General features: G+C 41.3%; 1 long non-coding RNA gene across 1 annotated transcript; it reads right to left on the bottom strand.

The window, feature by feature from the left end:
• Nucleotides 1-17,211: 17,211 nt before the first annotated feature.
• Nucleotides 17,212-23,453, bottom strand: LOC139612335 (uncharacterized). The gene is made up of 4 exons (XR_011686510.1): nucleotides 23,276-23,453; nucleotides 23,069-23,121; nucleotides 22,094-22,145; nucleotides 17,212-17,712 (listed from the first exon to the last, which is right to left on the bottom strand). It is a non-coding gene; the product is annotated as an uncharacterized lncRNA (long non-coding RNA).
• Nucleotides 23,454-23,776: the final 323 nt, after the last annotated feature.

Raw genomic sequence — 23,776 nt, forward strand, 5'->3', positions numbered from 1 at the left:
AAAACATTTCTCAGTGTTGCTCCATCTGAGCATTTGATCATGCATTTTAATAAAAAACAAATGCAAACAGCTTTACATATATATATATGCATATTATCTACATTTTAGCAGGAACATTTCAGCAGGAACATAGTGAGCCCATACTTGTGGTAAAGAAGTGCTTTAAGATGTTTCTGTGGATTTCTTGTATGGATTGCTTTCGAGCGATGCCTGTGGGTCACCACTAGAATCTGTTGTGAGTCTGAGCTGACTGTCCTGCATGAAGGAGCAAGCTGCAAACTTGGGGAAAGACACTTGTCAAACCTATAGGGTGTGAATGTTTGGCACTAAAACTACAGCTTTTTGGTGAAGTATTGCTCTAAGTGCCTGTAAATAGTCAGATTCAGATTATTGTCAAAATAAACATAAGGTTTTAGTCAAGTCATGAATCTAACCCATTGATTTCATCACCATATGTGTCTGAATGCAAAACTGATTCACCCATTAATCACAACTGTATTTACATAATGCCTGATCACTGCCTTTCAGTCCACTTTATCATAGTGTGTGTGTCATAGTTCTTTGTTGCCTCACTCTCTCAGACCCACTCTGTGTCTATAAGCTCCCCAGTATACCAGTATACCATTAAACACTCCACTACAGCAAACTACTGGACAGGACTTTTAATATTCAGAGCCATTTGTAAGTTTTGCTATCGTTACACAGCCAACGTTAGCATTAACAGCTGTTTACTGACCAGTCTAGACAAGAGCTTCAGACATCACTGAGTTTACAAGACAAGAGGTTGCAACACGTTCTCTGAGCAGCTACTTCTTAAGGGCAGCCTGGACGCGAGTAACTGCAGCCTGGACGCTACAGTGACTCGGTATTAGAAATGGTCTGTTCGGACCGAGGCTAGCGGGTTAGCATGCTAACATCAGAGGAAGAAAAAACATGATAGAAACTTAAACAGAAGAAAAACTCTTGGTGAGTAAAGGAATGAAGTTTGATGGCGAACTTACATTTTTTCTAGACTGGTCAGTAAACGGCTGCTAATGCGAACGATGTAATAGCAGCACTTACATACAGGCCCTTTAAATAATGCATCTTCCAGCTTCATCATCACTGCTGCCATTCACCAAAAACAGCCCCGTCGGTTACTCAGATAACTTTTGGACTTTTTAACCACATTCTTCCAAAACTCTACACCTCAAAAAAGCGTGAGGAAAATCCTGCAGCACTAATGCACAGAAGAGAAACTGGTTTTATATTACTTTTATAAGTCAGCGCACACACGCACAGACACACACACAGACACACACTTGCATACACAACTAACAGACTGAGCATGATTGACAGCTCTGACCTGAATGTGCACATGGTTCCTTCCCTCAAGCTACAAGCAAGCACACACACACACACACACACACACACACACACACACACACATCCTGCTATACACAATGACAATGACAATGATACAAATTCTTGCATCATGCATTCATATGTCCAATGACAAAACCATTAGCTGTGTGTGCATATAAGTATGTACTATATAATTTATACTATGCATGTATGTATATATGCATCTATGGTGGGTGCATGAATATATATATATATATATATATATATATATATATATATATATATATATATATATATATATATATATATATATATATATATATATATATATATATATATATATATTCATTAATTGTGCCTGTAGCTTAGATATGAGCAGCATTACTTCCAGTTTATTTGGCTCTGTGAGGATAAAGAATTTGTTAATTTCTTCTGTGTGTGTCATATAATCATAATACATGTACATTATTCTACATATACATACAGTCACTTTCCATTTCAACAATTTTAAACTAAAATTGTTCTTACTTGATTAAATCCCATTAACATTATAAAACCTTTATGATATGAAAAGCTAAAGCGCTACCTCATGATAGCATAAACAGTCAGTATTGGGTGAGTTTATATATGTTCCTGCTTTTTAGTATTTGTGTGTGTGTGTGTGTGTGTGTGTGTGTGTGTGTGTGTGTGTGTGTGTGCATGCGTGTTGGCTCAGTGTTGTAGCCTGTTTCAACAACCTTTTTAAAATTGGTCTCATTTGCTGCCAGGGACTTTAAATTAACACAGCCTATAGACTTGATTTCACCTTCCTCATATCCATGCTGACATTTAGAAGAGTCAGTCACCCTCTGGTTTTATGGTGAAGGCAAGGCTCTGTCTTTTCACATTAAAAGCACTTGACCATGCCTGAACTTACGTTGTGCGACTGGTAAATGTTCAGATTTTTTGTTACTGGAATGATCACATTTCTTTTGCCATCATAATTATTAAACATGTGCTGCAAAAGCTGATGGTTTGGTTGGGTTTGGAGACCTGGTGTCTATGCATTTAAAGCTCTTAAAGGCAAAGTGTTAGCTAATCTTTATACTTTGACTTCCCCACTCTGTCTATAACACTTAGCCCATTGGTTGTGAACCTTAAAAACAGGATACTGGGCACTCATCAGTCAAACAGGAAGAAATGATACATTTTTGATGGGACTACTTTAAGCTGTGGATGAATACACATTTGTCGTGCTAAATGGCAGGACAGTGCATGTGGGATTGACTCAGAATAAACTACATATTCATCATAATGAGTGAAATGAAGGGATGTGTGACCCAGTGCAACAGTGCAGTTCAAGGCTACAGCTTTAGCTACACAGACAATGCAGCAGGATCAGTCCATTGTTGCTTTGGTATTTTAACAGGAGTTGATGACAATAAGACCTATCCTTTATTCACACTTACACAAACTGTATACAGCCATACTAAGTCAGGACTGAGGGTTGTTGTGCAGTCGGAGCATCGTTTCTCTCAGATCTTCCCTAAAATAAGCCGGGGGCGAGTCGAAGTGAGTGTTAACAAGAGGAATACCAGCCGCTTCCAGCACTGAGCTTCAACTTGCCCACTGGAGCCAACAGTGGGCGAATACTCATCGCTGCTCACGTAATCATTCTGACTTCAGTGTGGTGGATCCGAGGGGTTGTTCTCATGACCTGCAGGGCTGCAGAGCAACTACAGTGGCTTGTTTGGATCATGTGAGCTGGAATGATGAGGAAGTAGGTTTTTATTTTTTCTAATGTGTTATTTTCAGTGGAGGGAATGTGTGCACCTATCTGCTATGTCCTTGATGACTTTCACATTTTTGAGCCTCAGCTTCAGTAGTTATTTAAATTAGCTTTTAATAAGTTTAGGGGAATTGAAGAGGAACAGATGCAAATATTCACTGTACGTATCCCTTTTTTTTTTTTTTTTTTTTAAGGGAAAAACTGAGAAAATTACTGCCTCATTATCCTGAAATCACTTTTTAATTTGAATGAATTGACTTAGGCATAAAAAGACAGTATTACATACCATGTTGTGACTGTGCATTGCAAAGTAGTGATAAAATAATAAAGCAGACGTGCCCTATTTCTAACTTTTTTAAGAACAGTGCAGTGTAGCATTGCAGGCACACACACACACACACACACACACACACACACACACACACACACACACACACACACACACACACACACACACAGATAGCAAAGGCGGAGCAGAGAGAAGCAAAGCAGAAAGCGAGAGGAGGGCTCACCATCTTCTCCGTTAAGCCTGGCTGACTAATTCTTGCTGCTAATTTGCGTTTGGTTAATTAACTAATTACTGAGGATGTCTGAGGGCGAGGCTGTCTGTCAGCCTGTATCAGTAATTATTTTCATCGTTTTAATTAGACTCACACTCTCCTAGACTCAATTTCTCCCCTCCCACCGAACACACACACACACACACACTTTTACACAGATAAATACACCCACACACACGTTCAAGCATCCTGCACTTTGTAAACAGCCTGACAACAGTATGGACGTCCAACAACCTTATCTGCTGCGCTGACGTTTAGGATAAAGGTTCAAGATAATCTCAGTTTACAACTTAATGTAGGAGTTGATAGATTAATGAGGACTTCTTACTGATTTGCTGATAGGACATTATTATCTGCAGGGACTTCCCATTGGACAGTTAAAGGTCTCAATCATCTTTAAATAGTTACAGATGTATTCAACTGTCAAAAAGTCAAGTTTTTAATCATGAATTCAGACCAAAATAAAGCAAAAAAATAATAATAATAATAATAACTCTAAGCAAAATAGTTTAGAAATAAGAAACGAAAACATTGATAAAGATGCTGAAGGTCTGTACACAGGAGGCCTCCAGGTGGAGTCGTGTTAAACCAAAATAAAGCAGATCACTTGTTTTTCAGTTCCTCTGTGATATGAAGCTTAAAATATTCCTCCTTAAGGAATATCAGGCATCAACTGCAGCAGGTTGATCAGTTATTCCAGATTTATTCTGTCCAGTACATTTATCCAGACTGACTGCAAGCAGATTATCAGGTTTAATCCAGAGGCTTAACGCCGTTTTCTTGGCAGCTGCAAATCCAACAAAATAAGACTAATGAGAATCAGGAAGTAGGTAGAGACGGTGACGATTTCGACAAGATCAATCTCTGGAAAGTTAACATGGCAACAAGTGTTCTGTCTCAGTGATCTGGTGAACAAACAATTCACATTCTCCACAGTATCACTGGTTATTCCTAACATTAACTATAAACTTAGTTCTTACTGAATCGGTCTATGTTTGGGTCGCAGGTAGAGCAACAACGCTTCCACAGCGGGACAACTGAACACCGACAACCATCCATACATCACCTTCCTGCCTTACATCATATCACTCCGCCAATCTCAACCATCACTAACTTTACAGGCAAAGTGGAAAATGTAGTTCCAAATCTATAATGCATTATATATGTACTGTCTCTGTACTTTAGTTACATTTACTTCAATTATTTCAGTTCTCTCAATAAACCTCAGGAAAAATAAGCTAATGTACAAAAGAATGTGCACTTGCACATACGTGTCGGGCTCACAGCAGTGTGCTCCTGGATAATTGTGTGTTGTTTTGCTGCAAAAGTTGAGTGATGTTAAACTTTTTTGCAGAGTTCTCACTGGAACAAATTAGGAAACTTTTTCTTTACAGTGTTAGTATCAATATGAAAACAGCCTAAAGAGATATTTTTCCACAATTAAAGATAAGGCCTAAAACTCATCCATACAGTGGGTTCACTCCAACAATGAATTAGCTTTTCTAATTTCTTACAAAAAAAAAAAAAACAGCCTCCAGTGTCAATGTCATGTCTCACACTTGTTGTGGCACAATACCAACATCACACATCTCATCTTCAACCTTTACCACTGAATGTCCACATTGGCTTTATGAGTTGGAACAAACAGTAAGTGCTGTCACTTTCTCTGGTGGGGACAGTGTTTCAGAGGCTTTTCCACCCTGATAAGAATCACACCAATGGGATGGGGGGGGGGGATAGTGGTGCGAGGTTTCTTCATATCATGTAAAAATCTGGGAAATAGAAAAGCAAAACAGGGCTTGCAGTTTGAGCTCATGTGCAGTAATTTACCATGGCTGGAAAAATTATTATACATAGATAATTCAGAACTATAATGAATAATGCAATGTCAAATCCAACAACAGAAGAAAAATATCGTGTAGAGAGAAATCTTTTCTGTAAGGCTCTGAATTTGCTCTTTGCTTTGCTGTTGAAATAGTGATTTTTTTTTTTTTTTGGGAGTATTGTTGTTGTTTAGATGTTTCCTGCCCAGGATAAGATGCCTCATCAGCTTTCTGTGGGGTCAGACCCTGGCAGAGAGAGGGAGAGTTGTAAATAGTGAGCAGATCTCTGGCAGAGCGGCCGCACAGCAGATTTCATCCCAAGAAGCCAACTTTAGTAAACAGGCAGAACTAATGAGGACAGTGAACACACACACACACACACAGACAGGCAGACATCCACACCCACATATACACACACACACAGACACACACAACTCAGTGTCTGAGCATTTGGAGGCCTCGGGGCCCCGGGGCCAGAGCAGCCCAGATACCTGATGGGAGCAGGGACATCAAAGCTGCAGGATTAGAGAGAGGAGAGAGGAGAGAGCGCCGCAGGGAGGAAATGCTAACTTATTATCCGCTTCCCAGCTAATCCTGTTATCTACAGAATATAGCTGTGTTTAACCCCCCTACACACCTCCCTCTAACAACACACACACACACACACAGGGGTACACACACAGAATTCAGTGTTCAGGGGGTTCAACAGCCTCCCAGAGCGCCCCCTGGATCCACACCGAACCCAACCCACCAAAAAAAACCAAAAAAAAACCAAAAACATCTGGTCGTGTATCGTAGTTTAAGACGTAGCTGAACCTTCACCACACATCCAAGTCCTGCTCTTCCTCTTAGATCCTGCTCAAAAAACCTGAGTTAGGCTAATAACCTGTTCCCCAAACTGGTCCTGACGTCTCCTCGTCGGTCTTCGTGGGCTCTCAGGTGATGTAACACGCCCTCTGGCAGACATATTGGAGATCCACAGATCAGAGTTGCCCCAGGCTGAACGAGGCACCAAAGCTGAAAATGATTTAGTTCCCCCAGTCCTTTTGATTTGTTCACCGACATTCACAGACCAGATTCACCACAGAAACACACTGAATTAATGATTTAATGTTGCACCATGTGCTTCAGTGATTTAAAGCCGACACGTTTTGAAGAAATGTGTAGTTTTCATCTCCACGTGCACAGTGGAGTGCGGCTGAATGCTAACAGGCACAGATGCTACCCGCACTGCGTCCTCTGACTGTATATATGCAGTATTATTTACTGTATCAGTGAATAATACTGCATATTTACAGTCATTTCATTTACACATGACGGTGCACACAAACAGCGGTAACTTCACAAGCCTGTCACTGGATGCTGTGTTGTCACTGCTGTGGCTCATTCGGTGTCATTGGGATTTATCCTGAACGAAGGAAACACGAAACATCCCCGGAACCTAGAGGAATTCGCGACTGATTATCTTTGGTTGTCTGTGTAATACAATACACTGAGAGGGGACTATCGAAATAAAAGTTGTTTGTCCTAGCTATGTTAGCTTGCTGGCTAGTTAGCTGTAGTTACTCAATAACTTACGGTTTTTAATAAAGATAATAAAGTTTGTACGATTCATTGGATTGTTACTTGCATTTACAAAAAAGATTATTTTCAGTTTTGAGGCTAAAATTTCAGTCGCACATTGATGTTGCAATCTGAAATATCCTTTAAATGCAGTTTTATATTCTCATTTAAATGTGATTTTATTAGTAGTATAACTATTAGTATTATTATTACACTAATTACACTTGCTTTCAGTAGAAGGATTTGATCAGTAGCTCCTCTGAGTTCAGGAGCTGTAATTGCGACTTGTTGCATGTTCGGCTGCTTCTGCCCAATTTAGAGATGAAACATCCGCTGATGTAATATAATGGACCTGACTATGTTTCATTTGAAAAAATTAAAACAGAGCTACTTTGTATTGTACCAAGAGAATGAAGAGGAGGAATGTAAATGGATTTATTATTTCATATGTAGCTGATACTTTTATTCAGAAAATGTGGCCGATAAAGTTATTAGACAAAGTTGTGCAGTTAAATTCATATTCATTTCCAAACAGTCGGATGCACACACAGCCCCTGTGCCCTAAAGATGACCTCTCTGCACAGAGTATGTGCTCTGCAGACTCACACTCCTGTTACATGTTGTGTAATGATATTTGTGTGTAGGCAGCACATGGACGACTAATTCCACATGATTAAACTGAAATATAATGTGGTTTGACAGGTGATTAACTGGCAAGTAAACAAACGTTTGATTATGGATCTTTACTGGCCTCTGTGTAAACTCTGATGAGATCATTGCAGATCACCACCACAGCAACTTATTTTACTACCACCATACGGCCGCATGAAGTCAAAGGGATGATGATGAGTGGCCGTGCACATTAATTTACTGCAGGTACAGGTTTACTTCTAGCCATAATTAGCTCATTGTCCTTTCTGACCATAACACCTGTAAAATAAAGAGAGGAGGGGAGGAAAAAGAGAGGGGGAGAAGTTGAAAGAGAAAATTCCTTGCAGATAATGTTTATGTGAACAGAAGTAGTAAAAGAATATGGCGCGCTAATACATGCAGATGAAGTGAAATTGTCATTAGGCTAAACAGCACTAAACTAATTGGGAGTCATGGACCCTCCTATCTGCTAATTCTAACCCTAAACCCCAGCCCATATCTGCAAGCGAATGGAGGAAGAGAGAGAGAGAGGAAGAAAAGTGGAGGAAAAGAGCTGAAAATGAGAGTGAGGTAAAGAGAGGAAGAGAGAGATGAAGCCTAATTAAGAGTGCTGGGATTTATGCAAATGAGACGGTGCTGATATGGTAATCAGAGCCTGCAGGGCCGTAACAGGCTGTGTGCTGTACACGCCGTGTTTGTGTGTGTGTGTGTGTGTGTATCTAAGAGGCTGACAGCTGGCTGTGAGGAAGGTCAGAGCCAATCAGGCTTTTATTCTAATGCACACTGCCCTCTGGCCACTCTACCATCTCTCTCTCTCTCTTTCGCTTTCTCATGCACTCGCTCGCTCTCTTTCTTGGTGTCTCTCTGCCCCCCGCTGTTATTCTAACCCTCTTCACTCATTCTCTCTCTCTCCCCGTCTCTCTTTACATTTCACTGGTTGCCTGTCATGATGAGTCCTGACACTGCACACAAACCTACACACAACAATTGTTTTCACACATTCATCACTACCACCCACCTTCATCCATATAAGAGAAATGACACTGCTGCTTCTGATTATTGAGCAAAATTCACTGAAGGACTAAATAAAAGAAAATTAGCTTAAATCAATCTCTGGCAACTGAAAAAAAAAACCGTTACAATCATTAAAGTCAGTCAAATCTGTGGAGTCAAATTAAAAATGCCTCCTTATATTGTCCCTCACATGGTTCGGTGACGTGTTTCTCTTCAGCAAGGCGTGTTAGTTTTCTTAATTTTGCATTAGCAAAGAGAACAATAATAACAGTTTACTGAGGCAACAGGGGGTTCGATTTGTCAATGGACAGTGCACTTTAGGATTATTTATGCTTTATAAAGTAAATGGCTACATGAACTATGCACTAATATGATAAAATAAAATGTCAGTTTTCATATTTGGATAAATATGAGTCAACGTGGTGTCTGCTAAAGAAGCCACTGAGCTAACGAGGACATGGCCTGGTTCCAGACCCTAACCCTACTCTAACATCAACACCATCTCAGACTGTACTCAACAATACAGGCTGTTTAAATCAGCACATTTCAGGTCACAGTGAAAAACAGTCTGAGCGTCTCCGGCTTTGGTGATGTGACGGATTTCTGAGCGCTGCCCTGTCTCTTTAAAATAATATTACAGCTGAAGCTGATATTTTGTTGGTTTGAAGTTGTATTGTTAAGTAACCAAAATCTGACATCTTCCAAATGTCAACTTCATCTTGAAATGTGAAATACTGACATTCTAGTCGTGAGCTAAACCAAACGTCCTCGAAACATCACACTGTCAATTAGCCAACGTTTGGTTTCGACATCAACCCGATTTACTTTTCCAACCAAAACTTTACGTCTCTGCCACATAAGAGTTGATCAGAATCCAACATCAAATCCTTGAAATCTGATTGGATTACAAAAACTCTTGGTGGATACAGTACAATACAGAGTCATGGAGAGATATGGAGCTATTGGACTGTTCACCCAGGAGGATGAGGGTTAAATGACTAAATAAAAACACAACCAGATTCTTGGGAAACATAAGCAAAGTTTACTGTCAGCTGAAATCCATCTGCACACCTCTTACTATGCTGTAGCTCTGCTAGCTAGCCATGCTAGCATTCATTAATGCAACTGAGTTCAAGATAAGTTCTGAAAAAATATTTTTATTTAATTTTAATTTAATAAATTTATTTTAGAGAAAAAAAAAGCAATTTTGACATAAAAATATTAAAACATTAAACACATAATGAGCATTATAATGTATTTTTCATTTCACTGTGTCTCTAAGTTAACTGCTCCTAGCAACCGTTGCCAAGCTGCTACTGATACTACAAAATAAAAGGACACTTCCTCCCCACAGGAAATGGAATAACTTTTGAATGGCTGTCTCATCACTTAACAGGTGAGTTAATATACTGAGCGACCTCTGAAGTGCGGTGACGCTAAAGCAGCTCCCGCCCTCGTCACTCTGCGGCTTCATGTGTCACTGTAGGATTTCTGGACCTCACAAGTGGAATCAAACACAGAGCTTCTTGATAAGTGTTAAATGCATGCATATCTGCATGTGCACGAACACACAGTCTCTCTCTCTCTCTCTCTCACACACACACACACACACACACACACACACACACACACACACACAACCCAAGGCCATGTGGCCATATCAACACATCTGAGTGTAATCCAGTTAACAGAGTATCCCAAATGACTAAATTAATCAGAGAAATATTATCTGGCTCATCTCTCTGTAGTGCTTTGATGTGTGCACACACACAAAAACACACACGCACACACTTGTATACACACATGGGTACACATACAGAGGAGGAATTAGTGTGGAACATTGGTCTAACTGAGAAATTACTTTACCTGCTCTGATAATAAGGCCTCAAACCCACGGAGGGGCCTGTGAGATACTATCATTATATCGATACCCCGAGGGGCATGGAAACAAACACACACAAGCGCGCGCGCACACACACACACACACACACACACACACACACACACACACACACACACACACACAGAGCTCTCTGCTGTATACATGGAAGTGAGAAAGATCAAAAAGATGCATTGATTCACAACTGCAGATAGAGAGTACAATAGCAAGAAAAAGAACAATCATAACTTGCTGTTGCACCAATGTACAAGTCTTCACCAGCCACATTATTCTTATGATGATGTAAAGATACAGCTGAGGTTATATTGTGCTGTTAACAGAGCTCTGGCTTCCTTATTATCTTTCCTCCAGATGTTACAGCTGCCAACAGCCAAACAAAGGCGTCCTGACTCTGAGCCCACTCAGTGACACATGCTCCCAAGTTTTCCCAACAATATAAATTGACTGATGGTCATTTTCATTGTTTCATTGTTATCTGAAAAAAGCTGTGGCAGATGTTCTGTCAATCAGTCTCCTTCCCTCAGACGTCACCATGAATCCTCCTACTCCTCATGTGACAAATGCACCAGGAGAAAAACACACTCATGCTTTTCTTAAAACCTAATTTCTCACGAGCCGTCCACCAAAATCACTTTCTTAATATACTGCATTTGAAGTAAGACAGAGTGTACGCAGAATCCCATTATTATATAATCACCTTAATTCCATCACATTTTCCACCATGCTTAATTGAGTCTTGGTGCAGAAGCTTAACAGAGAAAGAGTGGTGCTGCGGTGGAAGGCTGCTGACACAGGTTATGTATGGACAGAATAATAATGAACAATCAGCACGGGATCAGAATCACTCAGTTAAAATCTCAGTGCTGAATTTACGCAGCTTTTCTCTCAGCGCTGAATAGATGGATGAGACTTAAATCAAACTTGTAATTACATGAGAGTTTCAGTGTCGCAGTCTTGACGGTGCATGACAGAATTTAATTACCATTAGTTTACAACGAGAATCTCTCCGGTTGGTCCACCGAAGCTCCAGCTGACCTACAGTATGACTGTGTGGCTATATTAGCATGTAGCCATGATTTAGCATCTCTGGGCCTGTTTTTTGGGTGTTCTGTGTTAATTAAAAAGGAGCATGTTAGCAGAACCAGGTGGCTCTGAGCCAAACCAGCACTCGCGAGCAGAAAAACCTCCATTAAAATAATGAAAGCAATAAAAGCAACAACAACAACAACAACAATAAAACCTTTGGAAAACATTTCATAAACCATCAGCAGCCAATTAGAGGAGCCGGCACAGGCTCTGGTGTGCTTTGTGTGTGAGTGCATGTGTGTGTGTGTGTTGGGTATTAGAGCGTTACAGCGCCCAGCCCGGCTGTGCCCTGCAGGCCCGACCTTCTAATCATTATCTGTCTGTCTTATTACGCTCCAAACCGGGCCACTCTTAAATAAAATATGCAAAGGTTTCTTAAATGATGACCCGAGGCTGCGCGCGCCGCCGCTGCTCTACATGCTGTTAATCTGAGAAATGCAAATTCCCTTCATCTCGCACTCGCCTTTATTAACTTTTTTGAATTTAAAATTCCACGAACAATGAGTTCTGTCAGCTTCTGAAATGATATTTTCTCTCCTCTTTTTATGTGCGCACGGAAGCGAGTTTAGAGCATGAAATTACCAGGGGAAATATGAGCGGTTTCATCTCTCCCGCACAATTTAATTGGCTGCTTTGCAATTATTAGTTTTTGCTGCTAAAGTTTTTTTTTTTCTTTTTTTTTTTTTTTTACTTTACTGTTACTGTTTCCTTAAAGTGGCAGCTCACAACAATGTTTTATTTTTCCATTTGTGTGTGTGGTGACTGCAATTCCACCACCAGCCGTCACCCGGCTGCTCCCATTGGACGGCTGATTCCATGTGATTTGCTGTGATTTGATCTTCAGATTTCAAATTCAGGGATGATGTGGAGAGAGGTTCAGGAAACTGAGTGGAGAATAAGATTAATAGATAAGCAGACATATTTGACGGCTCCTCCTTATGGCACTTTTGACCTCCAGATCTCACCCACAGGAGGATGACGTCTAACTCTCAACTTTTTCATCACGCTCCTCTTTTCTCCCTCCTCCTCTGTGTCCAAATTCACCCTGCATTTATCCCTCTGTCGTTCACCCCTCCTCCTCCTCCTCCTCTCTCTCACAGGATCAAACACAGCTACAGGTTAGTGTGAACTTCTGACTTCACCTCCTCAGACTGTCAAAGCGATGTCTTGATGTGTTCATCACCGGACTGCTTCACATTAAATCTCTGCGTAGGACGATTTTAGACGAGGTTAGATCAGCTTGGAATAAAAAAGACTGTCCTCAGTAGAAAACAGCAACACTCATGTGCCCAAACGCCTGAACTCAACTATATTTACCTCTAAATTATACATTTTTATTATATGGAATTAGCACAACGTTGTTACTGCACCATTAAACCACCGGTGCTGAGTCATGATCATAGATGGATCAGTGGTGCGTGGGATTTTTCATACAGGGCAATGACCATGATCGTTCTTTAAGCTTAAAACAAGTCATTTTTGTGTAAAACCCAGTCAAGCCTTAAACCCAGATGGCAAAATGAAACTTCTGGCCCAACATAAGCCTGAGTCCTGCCCATATACAGTTCTGCTATAACTGGGCAGATTCTGGCCGTTATCCTCCAGTATTGTCTGATAGCTGCAAGATTTTCTGTGTGCGCACCAGAATTGGTCCAGATGTGTGGGTACAGTAGCAGTAGTAGCTGTGTCACTCTGTGTGTGGGCCAGATTTGAGCTGTGGAACCAGGCCTATATTGGGCCAGAAGAGAAAAAACATGTGACCCAAGCATGGGCTGGATTTACTCTGCTACCTGGGAACCTGCATTCATCTATTTTTAAAGTTATGATGGCTGACAAGTCTTGGGATGTAAAACAAACACTGAGCTGAAAGACACAAATGCTCTGGAGAGTGAATTATTTGGTGGATTTGTCACTGTGACAGATCATTGCACATTATTGTTTAGTGCACATTATTTTGATTGATTATTGATACAAAAATTATTGATTAGTGCTGCTTTAACCCATAACAGACAGATTAGAGAACACGTCATTGATAACTGTTTTCGAAGCCGCTGACAGACACATTTGGACATCAAATTTTTTAAAAAAGCTCATATTGGAAGGTATTGATAGTGTGTTTTGTCGTTTAGTTTAGATGAAAATTTTCTCTGCATCAACAGACTCATTGCTTTTAAATCTCTGGAAAACTTTTTTCACATTCAAGAACTTTATAAACCTGTTGGAAATGTTCCTGAAAGTTACAAAGAAACGTCTTCAATCACATACACTGACTCTGCTTCAGTTTCTTCTTCAGTTTTCATCTTTCACGCCTTATTTTGCACTAAAATAAGTTAATTTCTCTTCCTCACCTCCTCCTGCCCTGTCTCCCCCCCTCTGCTTCCATCCTCCTCTGGTCTCTTCCCCTCCTGCTTGGCGGCAAAGAGTAATGGACGAGGTTATGAGTGCGTGGAAGCTTCAATTACTACAGAGGAATAATGACTCTGAACTAATGTTGATTAGAAAGAAAGGACGCCAACGTAACGGGGGCTCGTGCTTCATTCCCCTTAATCACCCTCCTTATTTACCTCACTCATTTACAGACTGCTCCTTCTCAGCTCAGCTTCAAGGAGGGAGTCGGGATGGGATCAGGAGGAAACTGGTGTTCATTTTTGTTTTATTTAGTCTTAGACATTGTTAGTTTTTATCATATTAAGTCAACTTCTAAGTGAAGTTTTAGTTGACAAAAAGGCAATTTTAGTCTCTTATAGGCAAAAATAACATGACAATTTTAGTCTGGTTTTAGTCTTTTTAGTCATCAGGAAAAATATCTTGTACCCCCCCCCACCCCACCCCCCGAGCTCTGTTGTTGTCGTCGTTAACTGCCAGTAAGTTATTCACTGTGCTCCATGCTGTGCTCACCGGCTGATACGACACATGCAGCATTTGAAATTCATATAGGCACAGTTAGTGTTTAAGGTGTCGTCTCATCATCCCCTCATCATTGTATCATCTTAATTATGGGAATAAAAAGGTTGTTTATAAATATATCTATTCATACTTTTCATTGACATTTCGTTAACACTGGTCTTAGCAGTGGGGAGACACTTTTTAGAATTGATTTTTTACAACTTCCTATTGATCCTGTCACTATATTGAAGCTCATTAGAGTTCCTTATGGTTGTAATAACATATAAACATACAGATAAACTTAGGTAACTTAGCTAAGTTAAGTCAACTTCCCCTAGAACCAGAATTTGTTTTTATGACATCACTAGTCGACAGTAGCGCTGTAGTTTTTAACTGTGCAGGCTAACGATCTCCTCCTGCTTTTACTGCTTATGCTAAGCTAAGCTAAGCTAAGCTAAGTTAAGCTAATAGCCTCCAACTCTAGCTCTGTGCCTAACATGCACATATGAGTGGCAGTGACCTCTTCATCCAATTCTCAGAAAGAAAGCAAATAAGTTTCCAAAATTCTTGTAACTACTCCTTTAATTTGAAACTCAGTTCATGCAGTAGAAGAAGAGACTTGTCAAATGCAGGAATAGTTTAATCAGTTTTCGGTGTCGCTGGTTGTTTAGCAGCACACGATCTTCAGTCAGTGCATGGTGTTATCTGACAGCGGACTCATCAGCCGTACTGCAGCACATACAGGAGGCACAGGCCGGCTTCAGTAATGAGCTTTCTCTATTCTCAGTGTGCTGCGCTTCCCGTGGTGTAAATACCACTCACTCCACGACTTTGTTTGGTTTACCTCATTAAGATTTTGACATTTAGACTCCAAGTGCCAAGTAACCGAGCTCATAGCTGATTGACACACACGAGATTTCACCGCTCTCATCACTTTCTTACGGGTGATGTCATTCAAAAGAAAACAATCTGCATTGTGGAGAAAAAAGGGGTTGAAAATGTCTTTCGATCTCAGTTCTCCTGCTCAACTTTTAGCCTTCGAGTTAAAAACAGCAGCAGCGTCTCATCACCTGAACCGAACAAAAACAAGGGGAAAGATGATGCAAATACACTGAACTTTAACTCAAAAGCTCTGCACCGTTTCAACCTCATTCCAGGTTCCCAAACAACACGTACACAAAGCCCAAACCTCCTCTGAGCTGCGTTGTAATTTCACTCTGCCAACATTGTTTCATTTTCACCGTTACACCCTGCACCCCCACAATTACAGCATTTCTCTGCTCTCGACAAACTTCCCATTGTCCTTGGCGCATAGTACTTCAAAGTAGATTCACCCACCACCACCCCTCCTCCTCTTCGTCTTCCTCCTCCTCCCTACAATCCATTTTGTTTTGCTGTCGGTGTTCAGTCAAAGAACTTTCGGGCTGGTTTCAGACAGAAGATGCTGACGCTAATTCTTCGCAGCAGCACAAAGCAACGCTCGCTGCTTTGTTTTCAATCGCAGACGAACAGTGAGCACATACATGGAAACAAATATGATTTAAGAATATGAATCACACATTTTATGAGTTTTACAAGCGTCTGCGTACGATCAACAGTGTTACAACAACTGCTCTGTTGTCGTCATGGAAACAAATTATTGGTTTTGTACGTGATGGATTGTTGTGATGCCTGGTGGAGGAGCAATTGATTAGGCCCGCCGGATCATTGCCAGCAGCGCGGTGCATTGTGGGTAATGGAGGAGGTGTCGAGGTGCACAGTGACACCTGCACGCACACACACAAACAAACATTTACACACAAACACACGCAGATTTATCTATCCTGTGATATTGTTGGTATTGAATAATTCAGTGATTTTATCAGGCTCCACCACAACAAATGACTTAATTATGTTAATCTGAGCCAGAAACTCAAAGAGAAGTGTGTGTGTGTGTGTGTGTGTGTGTGTGTGTGCACGCAAGATTGACAGGAGCCTACGGGCTTCAGCACCGAAACGCTGATCTGGAATTTCACATCCTTATCCCGAAAGCCTTAGGACACACACACACGTGCAAAAACTTGTTCTCACACTCACACACACACACACACACACACACACACACACACACACACACACACTGCCCAAAGAGCCACTGGGCGATTAACACTATCCTACCTAGAGTCTTTTGATTTGCATACCAAGTCAGATGGAATTCATATCAGTGTGCAGCAAGTGTGACAGACACACACACACACACACACACACACACACACACACTTATATACATACAGAACAGTATGCACAAGCAAAGCAAAAAAATAAAAAAAACACCAGCACACTTGTATACAGGGAGTGTGTAAAGTGAACACAAAGCAGTTGTGAGTGTGTCGCTGGCTCCTCAGTGAGGTTATAATTCAGCGTGATGGACTGTCTGTGTCTGCAGTGTATCACCGTGGGGCAGCGCACACACACAGACACACACACACACACCTGTGGTCTCAACACATTAACGTGAAGACCAACAACAGCCTGGTTCACTCTGACTGGAGAAAATAAACTGTGCATTTTTGGTTTGTTTTTAAACAGCATTACTTGTGTTTATTAGACTGTGTTCTGTGGTATAGAGAAAACCTGTGGGAATATTTAGACCACGATCACAGGGCAACACTGCCGTACACAGAGACCCAAATGATTTCAGCTGAGTTTTACAAGAAGTTTCACCTGTTTATTCATTTTTATTGTTTACATTTTTTTTATATATCTTTTGTCACATTTCCTTGTTTGTCTGTTCATTTGCAGGACGTCTCCAGACCTTGTTCACAGCTGACGGTGTAATCTGGTGGAGAGTTCGACCACTGGCTGAGCAACAAGTGAGATTTCATGCAGATCTACATCAGGTTGAATAAACACTTCGGAAAAAGAGGGTATCTTGCAGCTTTGAATGCAGCATAAAGACAAAGACAAAAAAGTGCGACTCATGCAGTAACTGTTGGTCCCCTCTGACCCCTGGAGCAGGTGTTTCTCTTCTTCCTGCTCATGTTTCTTCTCTATTGTTTACTGCTTTTCCAACGACACAGGGCTGAACAGCTACAGTTTGTAATACTGCATCAGTGGAATCAGCACTTTTCTCCAGACCTAATGCAGGTAAGGTGAAAAATATCAACCATGTGTGTCCAGTGATCTTCAGTTGCAAAATTAAACATTTCTAAAACTTTTTTATTGCAAAAATGAATAACTACATGGCACTGAAATCACGCCCCTGAAACTGAGTGTACAACATCTCCAGAGCTCATTGTCAGTTTTTATTTTTCAAAACCAGAAATCTGTGTTTATGTAAATATCGGTCAAAGTGATCAATGATACAAAAAAAAATAAATAAATAAAAACCCATGAGCAGCTCAAACACTCTATAAGAGACTCAGGTTTTTTTATAAGAAGTTAATTTCTAATTTCAGTCTTTAACTGAAATTATTTTCATTTATCATAAACTAAGGTGTAAGAAACCAGTTTTGGTGAATTTGACTCTTTAAAAAAAACTTACATATGAAATGAGCAGAGATTTGTTCTTCATATTAAGACATGAGGTTTCTTGCTTTCTTCCATTTTTTCTCTGCAGATAAGTTGCAATTTAACAATAAAAATCAAACTTGTGTTCTTCTGTCAGACGTCCACGCTGCCCTCAGTCCCCCACCTGATACACACCGACAGTCCAGCAGCAGAGCCCGGACTGAAACACTGTTTAATCGAGGCCATGAACGGTTTTTATGGAAAACAGCTGTATTGAATCTGTTCCAGCTTCTTTTTTATCCCCCCCCCACCTCATGAATGAAATTTCCCATGCTGCACTGCTCCAGGCTCTGGCACATCTAGGAGGTAGAGCGCTCTCTTTCTCTCTTTGTCTCTTTCTTTAATGCCTTCACACACCTTATTGCCGTTTGTCAATTACCGACACATTTTGGCAACAAACACAGCATTAATTGAAACATTTAATTAGCATTAAAACCAGCAGTAATTAACACCTTTTCTCCAGCGCTCTCTGAGCCCGGCTCAAATTCTATTAAGGCTTTAAGCAGCTCACTATTTCCCTTGCTCTGCAATGACTTTTTTGTAGCATCCACAGATGTGTGTGTGTGGGTGTGTGTTTGTGTGTGCGCGCACTCAGGGCCCCAGGTAAGGAGCCTCCGTGAGGAGTCGAGCACCAAGGCCAGGCCTGCTGGGTGCCCAGGGGAGGAGAAGAAGAAAGGCGGTTGAGGAGGGAGGCGAAGAACGAAGAGAAAAAAAAAAAAGCACGAGGGGGGGAGGTCAAGATGGAAGGGGAGGGGAGCGCTTGAAAGAGGGACGGGGGAGAAATAAGGTGGGAGGCAAAGGAAAGACATGAATGAGGGAGGGAGGGAAGGAGGGAGGGAGGAGAGGAGCGACAGAAGGATTAAAGGAGGAGGAGGACTGGTGAGCGAGTGAAGGGGGGGGGTGTGAAGAGACAGCAGAGAAAGAAAGGTGAAGCAGAGCGACTGAACATATACACACTGAGGATTAAGCAACGCTCTCATGTGTGTGTGGTAGTGTTTTACATACAGTGCAGTGTTTGCACATACTTCTGTGTGTGTTCATGTGTGTGTGTGTGTGTGTGTGTGTGTGTGAGGCCTACTTGGAGCCGAAGCAGGGGCCTGGATTAGTTGCGTTTGCCAGGGCTGGGGGGCAGGATTAGCAGGCCGGGCTGCTGTCTGACGCCGCTCTGCCACCACTAATGGCATTATTAATAGGCAGCTAAAAAATTCATTAAAAAATCCATTAAAAATAAATGTGTTTTACATAAGACTTTGCCCCAGGTAGGAGAGGAGTGGGGTGGTGGGTGGAGGGAGGGTGGGTGGGTGGGTGGTGGGGCATGGGAGGCAGGGGGTGAGATGGGTGCAGGAGGGAGAGAAAATGGGAAAGACGAACTGGGCGAGCGTTAGCTTTGAGGTCAGCTGAATATCACAGTTCAGATGGTGGAGAGAGAAGCGGCGAGGAGTAAACACACAAACACTCATCTGACTGGAAACACGCTGGATGTGGGATAATGAGGCTAAACCAACAAGACCCACGTCTCGGCTCCGCTCGGAGAAATGTCTACACAGCTGACGTCAAGTGTCTACAAGCCTCAAAGTGTATGTTAAACACAGGTCTGCGGTGAACGCCGCCGCTCGCCGTCAGTCCTCCTGTCAAACTCTGACATGACAGATTTTAAAACGAACAAATAAGGAAGTAAAAGGAGAGGACAGCCGGGGCGTGTGGATGAACACACGAACTCTCAAGATGATCCACAACATGCTCATATGAAGAAAAGCACATTTTCATCTGCGTTGATTAGGAGCAAGAAAACTGAAAATGATAGCCTCATATTTCATCATATATATTTCAGTGATGAAATCCAAAATATGCATCATATAAAATCATTCAAATCCTGCTTCATACTTCACTTTGACCAGGTCTTGGTTTACTACAAACCGAAGATGTAAAACTATGAACAGAAATCAGTGCAAGTTTATACAGTTTGTCAAAAAAAAAAAAAAAAACGTACAACTAAATATTTGGGGTTTTTTTTTTAAATACAGTATCAGGTTCTAGCAAATACGCAACTCTACACATAATCTATTATGTGTCTATCTATCTAAGTAGTTTTTATCAATAAACTTTATAGTTTCCCACCTGGACAAAACTGCAGTTTTCCCAGAAATCAATTCACTGCTCTGAAACAGTATCTTACACGGGGAGTTGCTCTGTGCAGCATCTGGTAACTACAGTTTTAGAGCAGCAAAGAAGAATTTATTTGCAGTAAAGAGTATAACGTTAGCGATTACAGAAAGTCCCTGCAGGAAAAAGGCAGCGTGTACAGTACACAAGTGTTTGATAATGAAAGAAAGATTCTGTGTTGTTCATGTATCTGTTCATGTTTTACAAAGGCTTTAACCTGAGTTAAATCATCTCACATCCATACAGCTGTTCGTTTTTCTATTTAACGCAGTGGTATTTGGATCAGTACTCGATAACAGCACATAAACAAGCTCAGGTATCAGTAAAAAAAATATTGTATTGGAATTGTAGTTTTGTCGTCTAGTATAAAGAGGGATGTTGTGGATATTATTTTTCTCATGTCAGCACATGTCAAACATGAAATGATAAAGACGCAAAGCGTATTGATTTAATTGTAACAGTACCAGTTAATAAAGCAACTAAATTGGGCCCAAATCCAGTTGCTGCAGGAAATAAATAATGATGATAAAAGGAAAGGAAAATATTGGCACACTGAGCAAATTTTCACGCACTACGTTGCTCCAAAACACTATCTGCAGCAAAGTATTTAAACTGATTAGCCTCTTCAAATGAGTGAAATGTTTGGGGATTATTATCTTTGAGGGAGAGACAATGAGGACGAGGTGAGAGGTGAGGAGGTTCTGCTTTGTGCGTGCCCTGGGGACATTTAACCAAATAGATTAACAACAAAAGCTGCATCTGTGGACACACACACACACACACACACACACACATATCTCTCTCTCTCTCTCTCTCTATATATATATATATATATATATATGAAAGAGTGGGTGTAGGGGCCCCACAGAGAGCCTAGAGGCCCCTGCTTTAGCCTCAGGGAGTTATATATGCAAGAAGAGTCAGTGGAGACTCTGGTAATTGTTCACATACAAACACTATGGTACGTACACATACACGTACACTTGTACACACATACGTGTACACACACACACACAGTGCAATAATGGAATTTGAATGAATGGACAATAAGACGCAGGTTTCACAGCAATCACAGGCTCAGCTCCATCGGGCCGCTCTGCCCCTCAGCGTACAGCACAGCAGAACAACACAGCATCATCCACATCACAGACCGCTCCTCTATCACACGTCAAGGCATCACAGCTGCCAGGTGCAACTGCATCTTTGCAAATGTGAGAGCTGTCGTTTCATTTACATTTTACACACCAGCACACACAACCAGTCAGCAGTGATCACAGCTGTCAGTCACCGAGCAGATGACGCAGATAACTCGGCCTCTTTATTATGTTCCGTACGTTGTCCCTCCTCCCGACTGTGCAGCCTGATGTTTCCAGTAATTATTTTCACACTGTTGTCATGTTGGTGTGATAGTCTGCACAGGTTCTTTTCAGGGGTATTAGAGGCCATTTGAAAAACATTTACATACAAGCATAAGGCAACGTAATCACCAGCAGGACTAAGTTCAGAGTCAACTTTTTTTTGAATGAAGGGCAACAATTATTAACAGCAGCGGAGACACCCGGAGGACGTACAAAGCACACAAGTGTCACACCAGAGACCGGGTTCACATCCACAGTCCCACCTGGGGTAAGGCTTAGGCAGAGAATGGGCGGTGTGCAGTGGAGGTTCAGGAAAGAACACAGTTCTTGTAAAGTCGTTCTGTATTAAACAGGACTGTGATCTTTCCCAAATCTTAAAGGACCTATTACTACATAGCTAAAGTTAGCATTAGCAGCTGTTTACTTACCAGTTTAGAAGAAACATTGAGAGCTCAGCATCAAACTTCATTCTCTTCCTCCCTGTGGAAATATAAATCAGGGAGTTAGGATTGTATCTTGGTCCCAGCCTATTAAGGCCTTTGTATACAAGGAGGAGGACCTTAAAATCAATTTGAAATGTAACAAGAGGTCAGTGCTGAGCATCTAAATCTGGATTAATGTGCTCTCTCCTCTTGGTTCTTGTAAACAACCGAGCTACAAAGTTTTGCACGAGCTGACGTCCCTCTGTTTTTTTTTTTTCAGGAGGCCCGTAAAAAGTACATTACAGTAATCGAGCCGGCTTGAAATGAAAACATGAATCGCTCTTTCAGCATCTTTTTGATTCATAAATTAACTTTAGCTTAGTTTCTAAAATGATTTTGTCACCGTGTTGATGTGGGACTTAAAGCTTCGATCTGAACCCAAAATAACAGACTTGTAACCTCAGGTTTAATCCAGGGAGTTAAGGTTATTGAACAGCATTTCTGTTTTTGTTTTGGGACTGACTGGTAGGATTAAGTTAACCGCTCCTCACATCCGCTTCTGCAGATTCCATGTCAACCAATGATTGATGATTGATAGGATGAATACATCAGTCACCACTGATTGGTTGAGGGCAAAATGACCACACAATGACCTCCACCTCAGTAATGACTGAGGTGAAAACCAAGCAGCTGTTCAGTCTGATTATCAGTCTACCCAGCATCATCGTGTGAAATCAGAACCCAGATCTCTCTCTGAAGCTGGATTTTTTACTGATCCATGAAATTAAATGCCAAAGATTTTGTGCAACTTTGGGCTAGAGTAGCACTCGGCCTCCTCCTCCTCCTCCTCCTCCTACATCATCATCGTCATCATCCATCAAATGCTTGCTGGGTAGATATCATGAGGTGATTAAGAATATGTCAGCAAAGGGAACCTGAATCAGAGCCGGAAAGAAAAAAAAAAAGTCAAAAGCAACTTACCGAATTTGGATGAGGAAAGGCAGAAAGTAAAAGGCAGGAAAGAGCACCTCCCGCTGTGCAGAGAAAAAGACAGCAAAAAGTCAGCAACATTCACTCTCAAAGCAAACATCAAACATCATCAAACACACAGAATGAGACACTTTGATCTCCCTGGCTCCACAGGAAGCCAGCATCTTTAGAAAATCCTCCAAATGTAAATTAATTTACTACAGAAAGGGTTTCCCGAGGCGCTGGTGCGCAACCAAAACGCCAGACATCAGAGGGTTAAACCCAAACTCCGCAGCTCAGCCCACAGAGACGGTTCAGCCGTGGTGAGTAAATCTTAACTCTGAGCCATATGCACGTGGGTCCCCCACCAACAGCCAAACTAACATGCATGACAGAGTTTTACATTACTCCTGAGTCGATTATCGAACACACGGGGAATCTGTTTGTGTTAGCGCCTCGGCTCACCATTACTGACATCGTAAGAGAAAGCGTTTCTCCTCAGCAGGTTTCATTTCCAGCAGAGGCCTTTTTTTCTGCGCTGAATGTTGCATGAGAACGTCGGATGTGTTGGCACTTCTGCAGGCTTTTAGCTGACGCTTCAGTTTAACTCTTAGACAGAGATGTTTCCTCCAATGGGAGAGTTTATAGTAAGTGTGTATTAATATCTGTGCTCGTGCAACACATAAGGATTTGTCGTCTGCACATAAAGCCAACATGAAC

This window comes from Trachinotus anak, unplaced genomic scaffold (assembly GCF_046630095.1).
Source record: "Trachinotus anak isolate AG129_WGS33_773 ecotype Australia unplaced genomic scaffold, CSIRO_AGI_Tana_v1 ptg000031l, whole genome shotgun sequence".
NCBI lineage: Eukaryota > Metazoa > Chordata > Actinopteri > Carangiformes > Carangidae > Trachinotus > Trachinotus anak.